Source organism: Zosterops lateralis (assembly GCF_965231275.1).
Source record: "Zosterops lateralis genome assembly, chromosome: 3".
NCBI lineage: Eukaryota > Metazoa > Chordata > Aves > Passeriformes > Zosteropidae > Zosterops > Zosterops lateralis.
In genome coordinates, this window is record NC_139764.1 from 114,106,992 (window position 1) to 114,124,931 (window position 17,940).

The 17,940-nt window shown below is 52.8% G+C and overlaps 2 protein-coding genes across 2 annotated transcripts in view; one reads left to right on the forward strand and one right to left on the reverse strand.

The window, feature by feature from the left end:
• KHK (ketohexokinase) overlaps window positions 1-17,940 on the reverse strand; it is a 205,130-nt gene that overhangs the window by 65,005 nt on the left and 122,185 nt on the right. The window lies entirely within an intron of this gene.
• The window catches only part of DTNB (dystrobrevin beta), a gene marked incomplete at its 3' end in the record, with an annotated part of 117,371 nt that continues 103,772 nt past the window's right edge, over window positions 4,342-17,940 (forward strand). The window contains exons 1-2 of the mRNA XM_083857675.1: window positions 4,342-4,417; window positions 4,924-5,004. The remainder of the gene's footprint in view (window positions 4,418-4,923; window positions 5,005-17,940) is intronic.

Consider the following 17,940-nt stretch of genomic DNA (forward strand, 5'->3'; position numbering starts at 1 on the left):
CAGACCAATGGATGGGATTCACCTGTCCTGATGGGATGGGTGCACCTTGAGCCTCATGGACACAGGTGTTACTCTGGTGCCCAGAGGTGTCCCAAGGACGAGCCCACAAAACAGCTCCATGGGACCTCCAGGCCCAGTCACAGGCTGTGACAGCCACGCTGAAATCAGGGAACTGCTGGGGCTATGGATCAAAGGCACCTCCAGGTCACTGAGGGGATTTCTGGGCATTGAAACCAGCCCAGGAGCAATCCCCGGGGGACACGTGTGGAGATATATATATATATATTATACATACACACACACATATATATATATATATATATATACGTATAAAATTCCACCCAAGTTCTCAGAGGGGGATCCAAGGGCTGCTCCCAACAGCCCATTCCCAAGCTGGCACTGGAATATCTGTGCCTTCAGGACATGACACCAAACAAAACCCTTCCCTGTGGCTCATGTCCTACCACAGGTTCTGTTCCTTTTCCTCCCACAATCCCCTCTGGAAATGGATGCAGGATCCTGGAGTTCCTGGGCACTGGGCATGCCGTGTTCCACGAGCCTGGTCCATCCTCTGCTCATCTGAAAACACCGTCTGGGCTATGGCTTGAGTCCTGCTCATGGTGGTTTTCAGGGCTTTCCTTCTGCCTTCCCCTGGGAGGGAGCTGCACTTCCCTGGCTTTACAAGCTGTGGACATCTGTTCCATTTTCTTTTGGCACATTTTAAGGGGAAAACGTTGATTTATTACTTAGCCTTAATAAATTCTGCATTTCCCTCACTTGTTGGGGTCCCAAGATACTTCTGGAGCATGGAATTGTAGATTTGGGGGAAGAAACAGGAAGAAACCTGTATCAATCAAGTGACAGGAACTTCCCTTAAAACGGAGGGATTCAGGGAAACAGGTGTGTGACCAACTCACCTGGTTTCTGCCAGGAAAACTCTGAATGCATTTAACAACTCGGTAAAATCAACAGCACAGAGGAATGTGCAAGAGCCTGGGATTTCCTTTCCCTGAACACATTAAAAGTATCACCAACTCCGTATTTTAAGTATGGAAGGGGTTGGAGACCTGCCAGTGGGACTAATCCACCCCAGCCCCCAGGTGGCATCACTGGACTTTAATTTATTCTCCTTTTTAATCCGTGTGACTAATTAATGACTCTATCTCGTTGTTCGGTAAGTGAATCCCCTTTTTTCCCTGGCCAGGCCGAATTCCCCTGGGACCCTTGGGAAGAAGGAGGATGGGCACAGCTCACATAGGAGAGGGAAGCCTGAACTCCCAGAGTCAGAGGCACATAGAAATAACTAAAGCCACGGCACCATCTGGTGTTTTTTCCAGGTTCCAGCACTTCTCCCTCCAGCCCACGGCAGACGGGCTTTTCCAAAGGCTGTTTTGGCTGCTGCCGCGTTTAGGGTGGAAATGCAGCCAGCAGGAATCCCCTCCCTAACTGGGTCCCACCGCCACCCGTGGTGGCCTTGGCTCGGGAATTCCGGCACAAAGGAGCACTGTCATTGTGTCATTGTGTCATTGTGTCATTGTGTCATTGGCACGGGCAGCTCGGAATGAGCACCGACCCAGCAGCGGCTCCGAGGTCTCAGCAGCACTTTCCCCTCTCATTTCCTCTTTCCTGACACTTTCCCTCCCACTCGCGCAAAGCGGGAGCGGTGCCTCCTCTCTGCACACTCGGGCAGGAATCCTCCTCCCGTCCTGCAGGCACAGGCAGCGCTGTGCAGGAGGAGCTGTGACATTTCCCTGGGGCAGAGGAGCCTGAGCAGAGCCCGTCCTGCCGGCTGCTCCTCAGGGAACACCGCCGGCACTGTTGGTGCTGCCAGGGAGGCGATCAGCGACATCCTCAGTGCCCACGGAATGCTGTTATCCCCATGGAAGATCCCAGTGGAGCAGGGGACGCCGTCAGTGTGGCAGGGGAGCTGTGGGACACGGACAGAGCTGTGGGACACGGCCGGAGCTGTGAGCAGCCTCCCCTGGAGCAGGGGACACGTCCTGCAGGGACACAGCAAGCTTAAGATGCCCTCCCAGCCCACAGAAACAGCGATCCACGGAATGGTTTGGGTTTGGGAAGGGACCTTCAGAAACTGCAGTGCCACCCCAGCCATGGGGACACCTCCCACTGTCCCCAATGTCCAGCCTGGCCTTGGGCACTGCCAGGGATCCAGGGGCTGCTCTGGGCACCCTGTGCCAGGCCCTGCCCACCCTGCCAGGGAACAATTCCTTACTAATATCCCACCTAAATCTACTTTTTTAGTTTAAAGTCTTCGGCTTTGTTCTACTTGACAAGGATATTGTGTTTTAATTGTGTGTTTCCTGTTCCATCCAGGAACAAGGATAATTTTCACAGACTGAAAGTATTGCACTCTGGCTCTTCAGAAAAATTACTTTCCTGGGAATTATCTCCCCCATTAGGCTTCTTTACCTGGGGCAAAGCTCAGCATGGTCCAGCTGTACCCCCAGGTGTCCCTCAGAGTCTGTTCCTACACCCTTTGGAATTTGTCACAGAGATGGATTCCTTCCCAATGTCCCATCCAGCCCTGCCCTGTGGCAGTGGGAAGCCATTCCCTGTGTCCTGTCCCTCCAGGCCTTGCCCCCAGTCCCTCTCCAGCTCTCCTGGAGCCCTCTGAGCTCTCCCTGGAGCCTTTTCCTCTCCAGCCTGAACATTCCCAACCCTCCCAGCCTGGCTCCGGAGCAGAGAGGCTCCAGCCCTGGGAGCTGAGGGGACACTGCTGAGCAATGGCTGTCACTGGGGGCTGAGGGGACACAGTACTGAGGGGACGGTGCTGAGCAATGGCTGTCACTGGGTGCTGAGGGGACAGTGCTGAGGGGACAGTGCTGAGGGGACACTCCTGAGCAATGGCTGTCGCTGGGTGCTGAGGGGACAGTGCTGAGGGGACACTGCTGAGGGGACACTCCTGAACAATGGCTGTCACTGGGTGCTGAGGGGACACTGCTGAGCAATGGCTGTCACTGGGTGCCGAGGGGACACTGCTGAGCAATGGCTGTCACTGGGGGCTGAGGGGACAGTGCTGAGCAATGGCTGTCACTGGGGGCTGAGGGGACACTGCTGAGCAATGGCTGTCACTGGGGGCTGAGGGGACACTGCTGAGCAATGGCTGTCACTGGGGGCTGAGGGGACACTGCTGAGCAATGGCTGTCACTGGGGGCTGAGGGGACACTGCTGAGCAATGGCTGTCGCTGGGTGCTGAGGGGACAGTGCTGAACAATGGCTGTCACTGGGGGCTGAGGGGACAGCAGTCGCTCACAGCTCTGAGAGGACTGTTCTGAAGGACGGCTGTTCACAGTTCTGAGGGAATGGCTGTAGCTGACACGGTGCTGAGGGGACAGCCATAGATCACACGGTGCTGAGGGGATGGCTGTGAGGGACAGCCATGACACGGTGCCGAGCGGAGGGAGCTGAGGGATGGCGCAGAGGGCACAGCCATGGCTGACACGGTGCTGAGGGGACAGCCATGGCTGATGCGGTGCTGAGGGACAGCCATGGCTGACACGGTGCTGAGGGGACAGCCATGGTTGACGTGATCCTGAGGGACAGCCATGGCTGACACGGTGCTGAGGGGACAGCCATGGCTGACGTGGTCCTGAGGGACAGCCATGGCTGACACGGTGCTGAGGGATGGTGCTGAGAGGACAGCCATGACTGATACGGTGCTGAGGGACAGCCATGGCTGACAGTGCTGAAGGATGGCTGTGAGGGACAGCCATGGCTGAAACGGTGCTGAGGGATGGAGCTGAGGGCTGGCGCAGAGGGGACAGCCGTGGCTCACACGGTGCCGAGCTGAGGGCTGGCGCAGAGGGCACAGCCATGGCTGACACGGTGATGAGAGGATGGAGCTCAGGGATGGCGCAGAGGGGCACAGCCATGGCTCACACGGTGCTCAGGGATGGCGCAGAGGGCACAGCCATGGCTCACACGGTACCGAGCTGAGGGCGCTGAGGGATGGCGCAGAGGGCACAGCCATGGCTGACACGCTCACGACCGACACGGAGCTGAGGGATACCGCAGAGTGGACAGCCGCGGCACAGACAGTCCCCAGCGCCGCCCCCGCCCTCCCTCAGGCGGCCCCAGCCCCTTAGGGCGGGCCGGGGGCGGGGCCACCCTCCGGCGGCCCGCGCTGCGCCTGCGCGGTCCCGCCGCGCCCCCGGGGTGAGCGCCGCGCGGCGCGCGCGCGCTGCGGCGGAGGCGGCGGCGCGCCAGAGGGGGGACGCCGGCCGCCGATTGGCTGAGGGGCGCGAGGAGGCGGGGCCGGGCGGGCGGGGATTGGCGGGGAGCCGCGAGCCCCCGGCGGAGGCGGGCTCTGATTGGCCGGGGCGCCGCGCGGCGGCGGCCGGGACCGTTGGAGCGCTGAGGCCGCCCCGGAGCCCCGGGAGCGCCGGCACCGGCACAGGTACAGGTACGGCTGCGAGCGGCGGGGCCGCCGGCCGGGCTCGGAGGGGACTGCCACGGCGGGGCAGCGCCCGGCGGCGCCGGGGTCACCGGGCTGGGGGCGGGGGCCGCTGCTTTGGCCGTGCCCCGGCGTGCCGGCCGCAGAACAGCTGCTGGCAGGGAACCGAAATGTGCAGGCTCCGTTGCTTTGGTGTTAACGGAGAGCCGGAATGTACAGGCTCCATTGCTTTAGAGAAGACTTGGAATGTGCAGGCTCCGTTGCTTTAGAGAAGACCCGGAATGTGCAGGCTCCATTGCTTTGGAGGAGACTTGGAATGTGCAGGCTCCATTGCTTTGGAATTAACGGAGAGCCGGAATGTGCAGGCTCCTTTGCTTTGGAATCAGCAGCCAGGGCAGAAGCAGCCCCTTGTTGTGGCTGTGAAATAAGGCAGTGTAATTTTTCTGTGGAAAAAATCGCTGGTTCCTTGGAGGAAAAGCTCACTTGGTGGTTTTTTTGCATCTCTTTAGGTTGTCGTTTAAATGTCTGAAGAAGGAAGGTGAGCCCAGGAAAGTGGAAGTTGCCCTGAGAGACTTCTCAGCGTGATTCAGGTAACGGGATCTGTCGAGATTGATTGTGGTGTTGACCTTAAAATCTTGTGTTTTGTACATTCACTTGCCTGTTTCTTACACTCACAAAACTGGTGCTGACATTTCTCCTTTCTGACAAACTTGTGTGGTGAAGCAGTGACTTCTGCATTTTCTGTTACGTGCTGGAGACCAGAAAAGATGGAATCATGTCAAAAGATGGAACCCTCTGTTTGAAATTCCTCCAGAACTGTGTTTGTTGTGCAGCACATCCCCCCTCTGGGGAAGGTGAATCGTGGAGTGCTCTGGGTGGGAAAGACCTTTAAACAGCATTTAATTCCACCCTCCCCTGCCATGGGCAGGGACACCTTTCACTGTCCCAGGCTGCTCCAGGCTGGCCTTGGGCACTGCCAGGGATGCAGGGGAGGCACTGAATGAGCTTTTCAAACCTTTGATCACTGTCTGCTGCAGCTGCCCGCTGACAAAACCATCCCAGTGGTTCAAAAGGTCACAAGTTTCAGTTCCAGGTTTCCTTTGGCCCTTAAACGCTTTCCTGTGTGTAGGATGGTGTCTGCCTTAGGCCTTTCAATTGGCTGTTACCCTGTTAAACCCTCTTTGGGTTTCTGCTCGTGTCATCACACGCAGGATTCTTGTCTTGTTGTGGGGCTGTTTGGGCTCAGTCAGTGCCAAGGGAGCAGCTCTCGGGCTGGGCCAGCAGAGTTGGTTCCTGCTGTCTCCAGAGTCCTGTGTTTGAGGGGACACATCCAGGGCCTCCTGTGAGCTCCACGGGACACCCCCATTGTTCCCTGCAGTCCCTGTGGTGGTGAGTGCAGCAGCCCTGCCAGCATTGTCCCAAACTCCCTGGCTTTGGAGCAGCCTGGGGGTTTTTGGAGCAGTAAATGGCTTTATTTGCTGGCTGTGCTGCAGCTGATGCAGTCAGACCTCTGGTTTATCCCAGGACATGTTTTAGGGACTGCTGAAGGGGATTTAGGAAGGAGCCTAATGAAATAATGAAAGAAAAAGGGCTTTTGCAGCAACAGAAAAGCTGTAAAAATGGAACTTTCCCACCAGTTCATTTCCATCACACACAGCATGGGTGAAATGGGAGTGAGGACTTGGAGCCCTGGGCAGCCCTGGGTGGATGTTCTGGGTTGTGCAGCCCTGGGTGGATGTTCTGAGTTGTGCAGCCCTTTAAACCAAGGTGGATGTTCTGGGTTGTGCAGTCCTGGACGGATGTTTTCAGTTCTACAGCCCCTTACACCAAGTGAATGTTCACAGTTGTAGCAGACCTTTAAACCAAGGTGGATGTTCTGAGCTGTGTGTGTTCTCAGCCCTGGGTGGATGTTCTCAGTTGTAGTAGACCATTAAATCAAGGTGGATGTTCTCAGTTGTGCAGCCCTGGGTGGATGCTCTGGGTTGTGCAGCCCTTTAAACCAAGGTGAATGTTCTCAGTTGTGCAGCCCTGTAAACCCAGGTGGATGTTCTGAGTTGTGCAGCTCTGGGTGGATGTTTTGGGTTCTACAGCCCCTGTAAACCCAGGTGAATGTTTGTCCCAGGGTGACTCTTGTACCCCCAGCAGTCTGTTCTGTGTGTGCTGTGTATGGAGTTCTGTGCCTTTCAGGCTGGCTCTGAGGGTGTTGCAGGCTGGCTCTGAGGGTGTTGCAGGCTGGCTCTGAGGGTGTTTCAGGCTGGCTCTGAGGGTGTTGCAGGCTGGCTCTGAGGGTGTTGCAGGCTGGCTCTGAGGGTGAAGCAGGGGAAGAAGCACTGTGCACTTTGTTTGGAAAAGCAGAGTTCACTCCTCTGCATTCCTGCTCTGGGACTCTGTTGGGCTCAGGCACGGACAGCAGCAGGACAGGAATCTTTTTTGCTCTTAGTTAGTTTAGCAGGCTGAGGCACAGAACTTCCCTGAACTGTTTGTTTTTTCCTTGGGACTGTTTAACCCTGGTCTGGACTGAAAAACCCAGAGGAGCACCGAGGGCTGGCACCTGCAGCCCACCTGGGCCTGGACCTCAGCATTTATCAGCACCAGAGAGGCTGATAAGAGACAGAGGGAGCTGAGATACAGCCCATGGCAGGGACTCTCTGAACTTGCCATCTTACTTCAGAATAACAAAAGCTTTTATTGTTTCATGTTATTCATTCTTTAAGCCCGTGGGCAGTTAGTTTGTTAAACAAATAGGTTTTTCCACTTTTCTCCGAGGAAGTTCTTTCCCAGACCAGTTGGGGAAAGGGCTGTTTGAGTCTGCTCCCCAGAGGGACCCTAATTCAGGGCTTTTCTCCCAAATTTGCCCTAAACCAGGACAATGTTCTGAGTTGTGCAGCCCTTTAAACCAAGGTGGATATTGTGAGTTGTGCAGCCTCTCAAACCAAGGTGAATATTCTGAGTTGTGCAGCTCCTCACACCAAGGTGGATATTCTGAGTTGTGCAGCCCTGGGTGGATACTCTAAGTTGTGCAGCCCTTTAAACCAAGGTGGATATTGTGAGTTGTACAACCCTTTATACCAAGGTGGATATTGTGAGTTGTGCAGCCCCTCACACCAAGGTGGATATTGTGAGTTGTGCAGCCCTGGGTGGATATTGTGAGTTGTGCAGCCCCTCACACCAAGGTGGATATTGTGAGTTGTGCAGCCCTGGGTGGATATTGTGAGTTGTGCAGCCCCTCACACCAAGGTGGATATTCTGAGTTGTGCAGCCCCTCACACCGAGGTGGATATTGTGAGTTGTGCAGCCCTGGGTGGATGCTCTGAGCCGTGCAGCCCCTCACACCCAGGTGGGTGCTCTCAGCTGTGTCCTGTGGAAGCTGTGACAGTTTTTGGGGAGGGAGGGAGCCACATCTGGAGGTTTTAAGCCAGGCCTTGGGGCTGGGTTGGTGCCTGAGCTCAGCCTGAGCGTGGGCTGCTCTGGGGGAGCCTGAAGTGGGATTCAGATAAGGTGATTTGAATTAATAATATTTTTATTACGTTAATTGTTTTCCCCTTGGTACCAGGGAGAAGAATCGGTGATTTTGTTGTCTCTGGTTCATTGTTTAAACAGGTTTCTATTTATAAACTGTACCTGTATTTAAATAATTTCAACGGGCCTTTCCCAGTCCTGTGGGCTTTTAGGAACTGAAGTGTTTTAACTTCTCAGCTGTGCTTAAGTAATACAGATTTATTTAAAAACTTATGTAATGAAGAGTTTTAGGCAGCCTAGATCTGGAAGGAATAGTAGGAGACCTTAAAATTCCACAGCAGGCAGCACTTTCTGTTTGGCCAGGTGTTTCTGTGGGAACAAATGGAATTATGACAGCAGGTGCCAAGTCATCACTGAATTTTAACAGAGCTGGATGTCTAAAGGATGTGTTGTGGTTACAAAAACACTTAAAATCGTGGTAACTTTTAAGTAGTTACTGACTGAGTGCGAGGTGAGGCGTTTTTCAGTCTCTGTCAGAGCAGCTTTTAAATTTATTTAGGCCAAAGGTTGGGCTCAGTGGTTCTGTGATTTATGTGGTGAGGAGCAAAGGGCTGTCCTGGCATAAAGCAAACAGGGAGGGAGATGAGGCCCTAACCTAATTTCTTTCTAATTAATTTTTTTAAATATGAAATTACAAAACTAGGGGACGAAAACTCTTAGTTTTACAGAAGACAATGGCAAATGTCATCAGCTGAGCTTTTAATTCAGGCTTATGTTGTTCCTGTGGAGAGAAACCCCTGTCTGTGCCACAGCTGGAGCAGTGAGGAGCAGTTTGGGTGCAGCCAGCCCCTTGAAGGAGGTGTGGAGATGTTGTGTGTGTGTGTCTGGCAGCTCAGACAGAGTTCAGGGTATCAGGCCCGTGTGGGTGTTCAGTTCCCACTGCCTGGGGCAGTGGCACAGAGACTTTTAAATGCAGATTAATGGCAGTTCCTGCTCCTGCACTCTCTACCCTTTCAGCAAAATCTAACACTTCACAAACTTCCAATTATTTCAGTTTGCACCTGTGGAGCTGCTGAGGAAGATTTCACCTTCTGAGTGAATGCAGGAGGTGAAATGGATGAATTAAACCCCAGCAGGCTGTTTTCTCCTGAAATCAGCTGTGATGGGGAGAGCAGTCCCTGTTCCCAGGTGTTTCTCCCTGCCCCAGCTGGAATTTCCCTCCTGCCCAGGAAAGCTCTGCTGGGGCTGCCAGGTGTGTGTTTCCTGCTCCTGCTCCATCTGCCAGGCTGGGATCGGGGGGAAAAGGGCAGGAATGCACCTCAGAACCCTCCCTGACATCATTATATTATAATATATTATATTATATTATATTATCTTACAGCGTTCAGCGCTTGGGGAGTTCTCTCCTGTGCCCTGGGAGCAGAGCTGGGGCCTGCAGGGTGAGATGAGTTTGCCTCTTTCTCTTGGTCAGATTCAGTGCAGTGCTTTAAGTGATTTTTTTTTTTTTTTTTTTTTTTTTTTTTTTTTTTTTTTTCCCCCGGGAGATAAGATTAGGAGAAAAAGGCAAAACAGGCTTAACTTAAACAAATAGATTTATTGTCACACACACACACTAAAAGAAGAAAATGAGAATTAAAATGCAGCTTTCAAAGTATTCTTCTTCCTGCTACAAAGTGTTGGCTTTTTTACAAACAACATAAAGGGACAAAACTTATGGGTTTTAGTCAGTTTTACCATTTAAAAATATTCTTTTCTCAGTTCTTTAGGAGAGGAGTTGCTCTTAGAACTTCCATGGAGGTTTTTTACTGACAACAGAACAGTTCTCTTGTGGGTCTTGACTCTCACAAAGAAGCTGCTTTTGTGAAGTTTCTCTTTTAGCAGTTTTTCTTCAACACTGCATATGGGTCATGGCTGCTTATTTGGGGTGCTGTTTAAGGATGTTTCTTTCAGTATAAAACAAAGATTTTTTTTTTCTTCCACCTCCAAAATCATCTTCATCTCTAAAACTAGAGATCTCCTTTTTTCTTAGGAGCAAAGGGCTTCATATCCCTTTTTTTGCTCTGTTTAAAATTCTCTATTAAAGCTTAATTCCAGCAGTCTCACTCTGAACTAGAGCAGTGTGTCTCCTCTAAACAGCATTTATTATTTGTATTGGTACATTAGTGCTAAGAGGGAAAGCTTGGAAGCACTGAGTGCTCAGAAATCCCCTCCACAAAAAAGAGTCTTCCCTTCCTGAGAGGGAGGGGTCAGCTCTTAATTAGACCATTTCCAACTTCTTACTGCTCAAAACCCCTCCTGGAATATTTCATTTGTCTCACCCAACAGGGGCAACTGCTTTATTTCAAGGGGACAATCTCAGCTGCTGGATTTGCTCTGGTTTGCAGGTTCCTGGTAAATCCCACAGGCAGACAGGAACTTGAGCCTGCAGGTTGTAAAATCCCATTTCTGCTCCTCAGGCTTTGGGGCAGCAAAGGGAGAGGAGGGTTTGTTTCTCTGGTGACTCCAGCAGAGCCTGGGAGTGTTGTGGGCACTGGGTGTCCTCCTGCTCTGCACCTCTCGGGTTTAATCTGGTTGTTTCTCACCCGAGATTCCAAAGGCTGGTGGTTCGTGTGGGTCCAAGGGAGTGATTTTCCCTCTTGAGCTCTGAAGGATTTAGGGTCTGCTGTCTGACTCTGTGTCTCTGTGTTCTGTGCTGAGCTCAGTGCTCGGTGTTTGGCGCGAGAATGATGAGGAGTCTCAAGGTCTTGGTTTTCTGGTTTTTCACGTTGCTTATTAGTTCTGATCTTACAATTCTCTGTGTCCGGCCAAGGTGTTCACAGCAGCCTGGACACGAGGGGACTCCCCCCGTGATGGGAGGTCGCTGTCTCTTATACAGATCACCACGTACCCGTTATTTACAATTCTGTGCCAATGTCCATCACCTGCACTAGCAGGGTCATCTCTACTCTGCCCCAATCCACTGAAACTCCCTTATGCCCACATCACTGCAGACAATGGAGGCCAAGGGAGAAGGAGAAGAACCCAGGGCACCCCCTAAAGTCTCAATCTTGTCCCTTTGCATCTACATTCTAAAAACCCAAACTACAAAATCTTCTGCACAGTGATAACCACACCACTGTCTGTCACACATTTGTGACTTGCAATTCTTCTCTGTGTTGGATGTTTTTCTCATGGACCAAAATCAAAGACTGTGTCCCCCTGGGCTCTGTGCCAGGGAAACACCCCTGGGCAGACCCCAGACCCCCCTGCACAGACCCCAGACCCTCCTGCACAGACCCCAGACCCCCCTGCACAGACCCCAGACCCTCTTTTTCAGGTCCCAGGCCTCTCTACCGAGGTCTGTGACTTCCCAGGGCGCCCAGAAGGGTGCTCTGGACTCCAACAGCACCCAGAGCTGCCTGTGCCACAGTCTGTGCTGAGACACCAGAGCTGTTCTCCAGAGCCTGCAGAGCTCCTGGGCCCGGGCTCAGCCATCCCCTGGGGGCTGAAAATGGATCTGCAGAGCTGTGAGCTTCAAATGACACCTCGGGAACAGGGCTGGGACCTCCAGGGCCACTGTCACCTCCACCTGCAGGTTCCTCAGGCTAGGACTTCTCCCTGTTCTGGGAGCTCTGGCACTTCCTGATGTGAACTCACAGAGATTCAGGTGGTTTGGAGCTCTCCTGTTCTGTTTTGTCTGGAGGGAGCCTGTGTTAAGGGTTTTGGAAGGCTTTCATGGAAACCTCTAATTAAATATTGTTCCTTGTTCTGTCTTTGTTTGACTTGAATCCAGTACAAGCTTTTCCCAGTTTCTGGGCAGATGAGGGTGGTGGGCTCACCCTGGGGCTTGGGCCAGGGGCTTTTCCTGGAATCACAGAATGATTTGGGTTGTAAAAGTTCTGTAAGTCCAATCTGTGCCCAGTCCCCACCTTGTCCCCAAGTGCCACCTCCAGGAATTCCTGGGACACCTCCAGGGATGGGCACCCCAAAGCTCCCTGGGCAGTGCCAAGGCCTGAGCTCCCTTTCCATGGGGAAATTCCTGCTGCTGTCCAAGCTGAGCCTGCCCTGGCCCAGCCTGAGGCCATTTCCCCTTGTCCTGTCCCTGTTCCCTGGGAGCAGAGCCCGAGGCCCCCTGGCTGTCCCCTCCTGGCAGGGACTTGTGCAGAGCCACAAGGTCCCCCCTGAGCCTCCTTTTCTCCAGGCTCAGCCCCTTCCCAGCTCCCTCAGCCCCTCCTGGGGCTCCAGACCCTTTCCCAGCTCCCTCAGCCCCTCCTGGGGCTCCAGACCCTTCCCCAGCTCCCTCAGCCCCTCCTGGGGCTCCAGACCCTTCCCCAGCTCCCTCAGCCCCTCCTGGGGCTCCAGACCCTTTCCCAGCTCCCTCAGCCCCTCCTGGGGCTCCAGACCCTTTCCCAGCTCCCTCAGCCCCTCCTGGGGCTCCAGACCCTTTCCCAGCTCCCTCAGCCCCTCCTGGGGCTCCAGACCCTTTCCCAGCTCCCTCAGCCCCTCCTGGGGCTCCAGACCCTTTCCCAGCTCCCTCAGCCCCTCCTGGGGCTCCATTCCCTTCCCAGCTCCCTGAGCCCCTCCTGGGGCTCCATTCCTTTCCCCAGCTCCCTCTGATGCCTCAAGTTTGAGCTTTCACATTTTCCAGACTCTGAATTTCATGTAAAATGTGAGCCAGTCCTCCTCACAGCTCAGTCAGACAAAACAATCCTTTCCCAGCCCCAGAGTTCATCCCCCAGAGAGGCTCAGGACAAGGACAAAAAGCAGCACTTTACACAGTCTTTGGAGCAAGGGGGGTACAATTCTCCAGCCAACAGGGATTGTGTGAGGGAGGAGCTGGAGGAGGGACTCCCAAAACTCAAACCAGCAGGGGGAAGAAGGAGAGGAAACCAACAGGGCATCGAGGAACATGGAAACTTCTAGAGCTGCAGGTGGCCTTGGCTGTGGATGGACAACACTCAGAGGCAAGGTCAGGGAGGAGTTGAACACCAAGGGCTGACAGGGAACAAAGGGCAGGGATTGGGGAGGATTGACATTCAGGCAGGGGGGACAAAAGGCAGTTTGGGCAGTGATAGACAGCTCAGAGAGGGAGGGGAAATTTGGAATAAACCAACAGCCTGTGGAAAAGTGGAGCAGACCATGCCAAGGTGACAGAGAACATACAGTAAGGAAAACACAGCACCACAATCACCTGGAGCTGTCATTGGACAATTAACCCCAGTGTGGAAATGGACCAAAACATAGACTTGTGACTCCTGATCCACCTTGGGTGTAGCCACAGCCAGGCTCTTGTACTGCCCAAGGTGTGTCCTTTAAAGACCTTTTGATAAATCCCTACTTTATTCCTTTAACTTTATTCCTTTAACTCTGTCCAGCCTCTGTTGTTGGCATCACCTCAGCCTCTCCTGGAGCTCCATTCCCTTCCCCAGCTCCATTCCCTTCCTGGAGAATTCCCTTCCTGGAGAGTTCCCTGAGCTCAGCCAGCCTTGGTGCCCTCCAGACCATCCACGGTGCCCATTCCCAGCTGGATGTGCCTCCAGCCCGGGTTTATCCCAGCCAGGAGTGTCCCTGGCCCAGGGATTTCCCCCTCCCCAGGCACCGAGGGCTCTGTGTCCTGCATGAGCAAACCAGATGTGTCTTGTGCCTTGGGAAAAGCTCCCAGTTCCAGCAGGAATGGCAAGGCAGGAAAGCTTTTATGTTTCAGTACTGGCTTTTTTTCCCTAAACTACTGGATTGCCTGTTCATTTTTAATGAAGCTTCCTGCATTATTTGGGCTGGTTGTTGCAGAATCTTCCAGAGCAGCTTTGGATCCACTGGATTTATGGAGGAAAAAAAAAAAAAAAAAAAAAAAAAGGAACCATTGAGTTGTTTAGAATTTCACTGCAGAGCTGTAATCACTGGGAAGTTTCAGTCCATCCCTGGCTCTCGTCCAGGTGGGTTTTTCCTTCCACCCCCCGGGGCTGGAGCCAGTTTTGGTTTGTAAAGATCTTGCACAATCATCTGAGTCCAGGACACGTGAAAACACCAGTGAGAGACCCAAAGCTTTGGGTTTTGGGGCAGCTGCTGCTGGAAGGTGCATGGTGCTTCCCAAAGATGCTCCTCTGTTTCCCAGACATGCAGAAACAACATTTCAGGGTATTTTTCATACTCTTGTGCACAGATGCTTTTGCTTCAGTTACTGATTCTATAAATGATGGGAGCAGAGTTTTAAAAGTTAAAGATAAATTAAAAGAATTGTCGGAAGTGATTAAAATGTGCTTTAAAAGATGTAGCCAGTCTACTTTAATAAGCAATAAAGGTTTATCCCTTCCAGGAGTCAGATGTGTCCCCCTGAAACAATTTCTAGGTCACTCCTTTTCCCAGGAAAAGGCACAGGGGAACAAAGGAGTATTTTCGATTAATTATCTTTGACTGTTGAGGAAAGGGATTCGGAATATGAACCAGGAGAAGAAAGAAATGAGTAAGAGCCTCAGATATTTTGGATAGACAGAGGGAGAGGAGGGGATTAAATCAGTCATTGTGGGGTCCTTGTTCAAATTAGGAGAGAAAAGGAAAAATTCTTCATGGTTTTATTGAAATCTGAGATGAACGAATGCAAGCACCTCTATTTCATAAGTTTAATTTTATACTTGAACAAAACATTTATGACAGTTCAGAGTTATTTTAGATGATTTCAATCAAATGTCAGTTGAAGACAGACAAGTTCAGAAGTGCCAAAGCAGATGGACACCAGTAACTTTTTCTGCCAGCACAGGTTTGGCCTCAAGTTTTATCCAGTATCTTCATCCCAGTCATGTTGTTTGTTGAAGTTACATATTTAAGAGTGAGTGAACTGACAAGGGAGGAAAGCTTTTCCTTGAAACACCAGGAATGGCAGAAAAAAAATGAAGAAAGTCAGAAAAAAATGGCAGAAAGTCACTGAAGCTCCTTCCCTGTGTCAAGCACAGCCATGTCCCAGAGTGGTTTTCTGATTGATTTTAATTACAACTTATTTCTGACCATAAATAGGTATGGGCACAGTTTTATCCTCCTGCAGCACCTGCACTTTAATCAGTGACATCAAACATTATTTCTGCTAATGACCTGCAACACCAAGAATCTGAACTGAGTCAGATTTAATAACTGATAAATGAACTTTCCTTTCTCTGCTCCTGCCTTTGGCTGATGCTGCTTAGGGCAAACCAATGTCTGCACACGGTCACTAAACCCTAAAGGTCAGAATGTTCCTGACAGGATGAAACAAAATTCAATAAAACAAACCAAGGGGGCACAGCCAGGGCTCTCTGGGGATCTCCCTGCAGCCAGGACCCCAAATCTCACCTCCTGTGCTGGGACAGAGCACTGGGAGAGAAACAAGGAGGGAAAAAACAAGGGAAACAAGAAAAATGTGAGTTTATTAAAGCTGTTTCTGATGGTGGCTGAATGTAGGATTTCCCCCAGTAGTTGGTGTGGGATTTAGGAATTGTCTGTGCTGTCAACTCTGTCAGAGGGTGTTCCTGAGGCCACACAAGTGTTGGAGCTGCTGGAAAGGGGAGAAGGTGAAAGGATGGAGGGAAATGAGAAAACTTTGGAAGTTTCCATCAGCTGCACTTTTCCGAGGTACTGCATCATCTTCTGCTTTTGGCTGAACTTTGCTTTTCAACAAGGAATTGCCAATAACTGCATTCCTGGCCCTGGCAGTGCCCCAGGCCAGGCTGGACAGAGCTGGGAGCAGCCTGGGACAGTGGGAGGTGTCCCTGCCCTGCCCAGGTCCCTCCAACCCAAAGCCATCCTGGGATTCTGTATTTGAGAGCTTTCCCCTCCTGTGAGCAGCTCCCGCAGGAATTCCTGGCTGCCACATCAGCCCATGTTGTGTTTCCTGGCTCTTTGCTCATGGGTTTTGCTGCAGTTTTTTAAACAAGCAAGGAGCCAGCAAACAAACAAACAAAGCCAACCCCAAAAATCCCCACCAAAACCTAAAACCAGCCTCTCCACCCCCTTCAAAGAGCCCAGCCTAACAAACCAAACCAGCTCAGGCCCAGCTGCTCTCTCCCTTCCCTGTTTTGGGAGCTGAGCACTGTAATTTGCATCCCAAACATAGTTGCAGTTCTTGTGGGTTTGGTTCACTCCTGTTTTGAGCTTGAGAAAAGCTCCCCATCTTCCTTCTTCCCAGCCTCATCACCGGGGGATCCTCCTGTGCCTGATGGTTCAGGGATTGAAAACAGGTTTGTCCATTATTCTCATACAGCCTAATTTCCACCACTTTCCCAAATATTTGGCACTGATGTGGCAGTTGGGCTCTTTTCCCAGGGAACTGGGGCAGGAGGAGAGGAAATGGCCTCAGGCTGTGCCAGGGCAGGCCCAGGTTGGATATGGGGGACAATTCCTCCCTGGAAAGGCTCTCCAGCCCTGGCACAGCTGCCCAGGGAGGTTTGGATTCCCCATCCCTGGAGGGGGTTAAAGCCCTGTGGATGTGGCACTTGGGGACAGGGGACACTGGTGGCCTGGGCAGTGCTGGGGATGGTTGGGCTCAATGGGCTCTGGGGGTTTTTCCAGCCTGAACAATTCTGTGTTCCCTTTGCTGGGTTCTCTCCCTGCTCTGTTCAGAGGGTGAGGCCCTGCCCAGACATCCCCGAGGTGTTTCCTCTCTCAGGCTGGAGCAGGAAAAAAGCAGCTCCTGAGTCCAGAGAGTGCCTTGGATGGGTCTGGGGGGCAGGTCCAGGGCTGAGCTACAAACCTGCTCCTTTTAGCCAGGCAGGAGATGGGGGAGAGGCTGAGGGAGCTGGGGAAGGGTCTGGAGCCCCAGGAGGGGCTGAGGGAGCTGGGGAAGGGTCTGGAGCCCCCCAGGAGGGGCTGAGGGAGCTGGGGAAGGGTCTGGAGCCCCCCAGGAGGGGCTGAGGGAGCTGGGGAAGGGTCTGGAGCCCCAGGAGGGGCTGAGGGAGCTGGGGAAGGGTCTGGAGCCCCCCAGGAGGGGCTGAGGGAGCTGGGGAGGGAACGGAGCCCCAGGAGGGGCTGAGGGAGCTGGGAAGGGGCTGAGCCTGGAGAAAAGGAGGCTCAGGGGGGACCTTGTGGCTCTGCACAAGTCCCTGCCAGGAGGGGACAGCCGGGGGGCCTCGGGCTCTGCTCCCAGGGAACAGGGACAGGACAAGGGGAAATGGCCTCAGGCTGGGCCAGGGCAGGCTCAGCTTGGACAGCAGCAGGAATTTCCCCATGGAAAGGGAGCTCAGGCCTTGGCACTGCCCAGGAAGGTGGAGATGTCCAGGGAATTCCTGGAGGTGGCTCTCAGTGCTCTGGGACAAGGTGCGGATCAGGATGGACTCGGTGATCTGGGGGGGCTTTTCCTACTGAAGGATTTTGGGATCATGGAGAGAGCAGATCCCTCACTCAGGTCTCATTTCAGGGGCAACTCAAAAGAGCTCAGTCCCTCCTTTTCCTTGCAGAGGGTGACACTGAACTCCCGTGAGATGGAATTGTGTCTGTCTGGGTCCCTCTGAGTTCTTCATCCAGGAATTGTGTGTGGCAGCCTTGGGAGCCTGTCCAGGCACTGGGAATGACCTGGAGCTCCTGTCCTGGATCCCTGGCAGTGCCCCAGGCCAGGCTGGAGCACCCTGGGACAGTGGGACGTGTCCCTGCCGTGGCACTGGATGGGATTTCATGTCCCTTCCCACCCAAACCACTCTGGGATTCCATGAATGAGGAATTTCCAGGGAAAGAGAGAAGGAGTCGTGGTTCTCTCAGGTGCTTTGTGGAGAATGAGATGGGATTGGAAGTTTGGTGTGCCTAAAACCCCTCAACTTTTACAAGTCATTTAAAAAATGCCACTGAGGCTTTTTCCTGTAAAAAAAAAAATATATAAATCAATGAAGACACAGCAGCACGTTGGTTCTGAGCCTGTGGCTTTCTGAAGTAGGAAAACCCAAGGAAATGCAATGAATTTTGGGGTCAGAGCCCGGGTGGTTGTTGTTCGGTGGGTTCCAGGCTCTGGGATTGCTGCAGGAAATGGGGAAGTGCTGAGCTCTGCCCAGGGATTGATCCTCAGGGAGGTGTGTGAGTGCCAAGGCACGACTTGTGCTGCTCCTCCTGCAGCCTGGCCTGAGGGGACTGAGCCA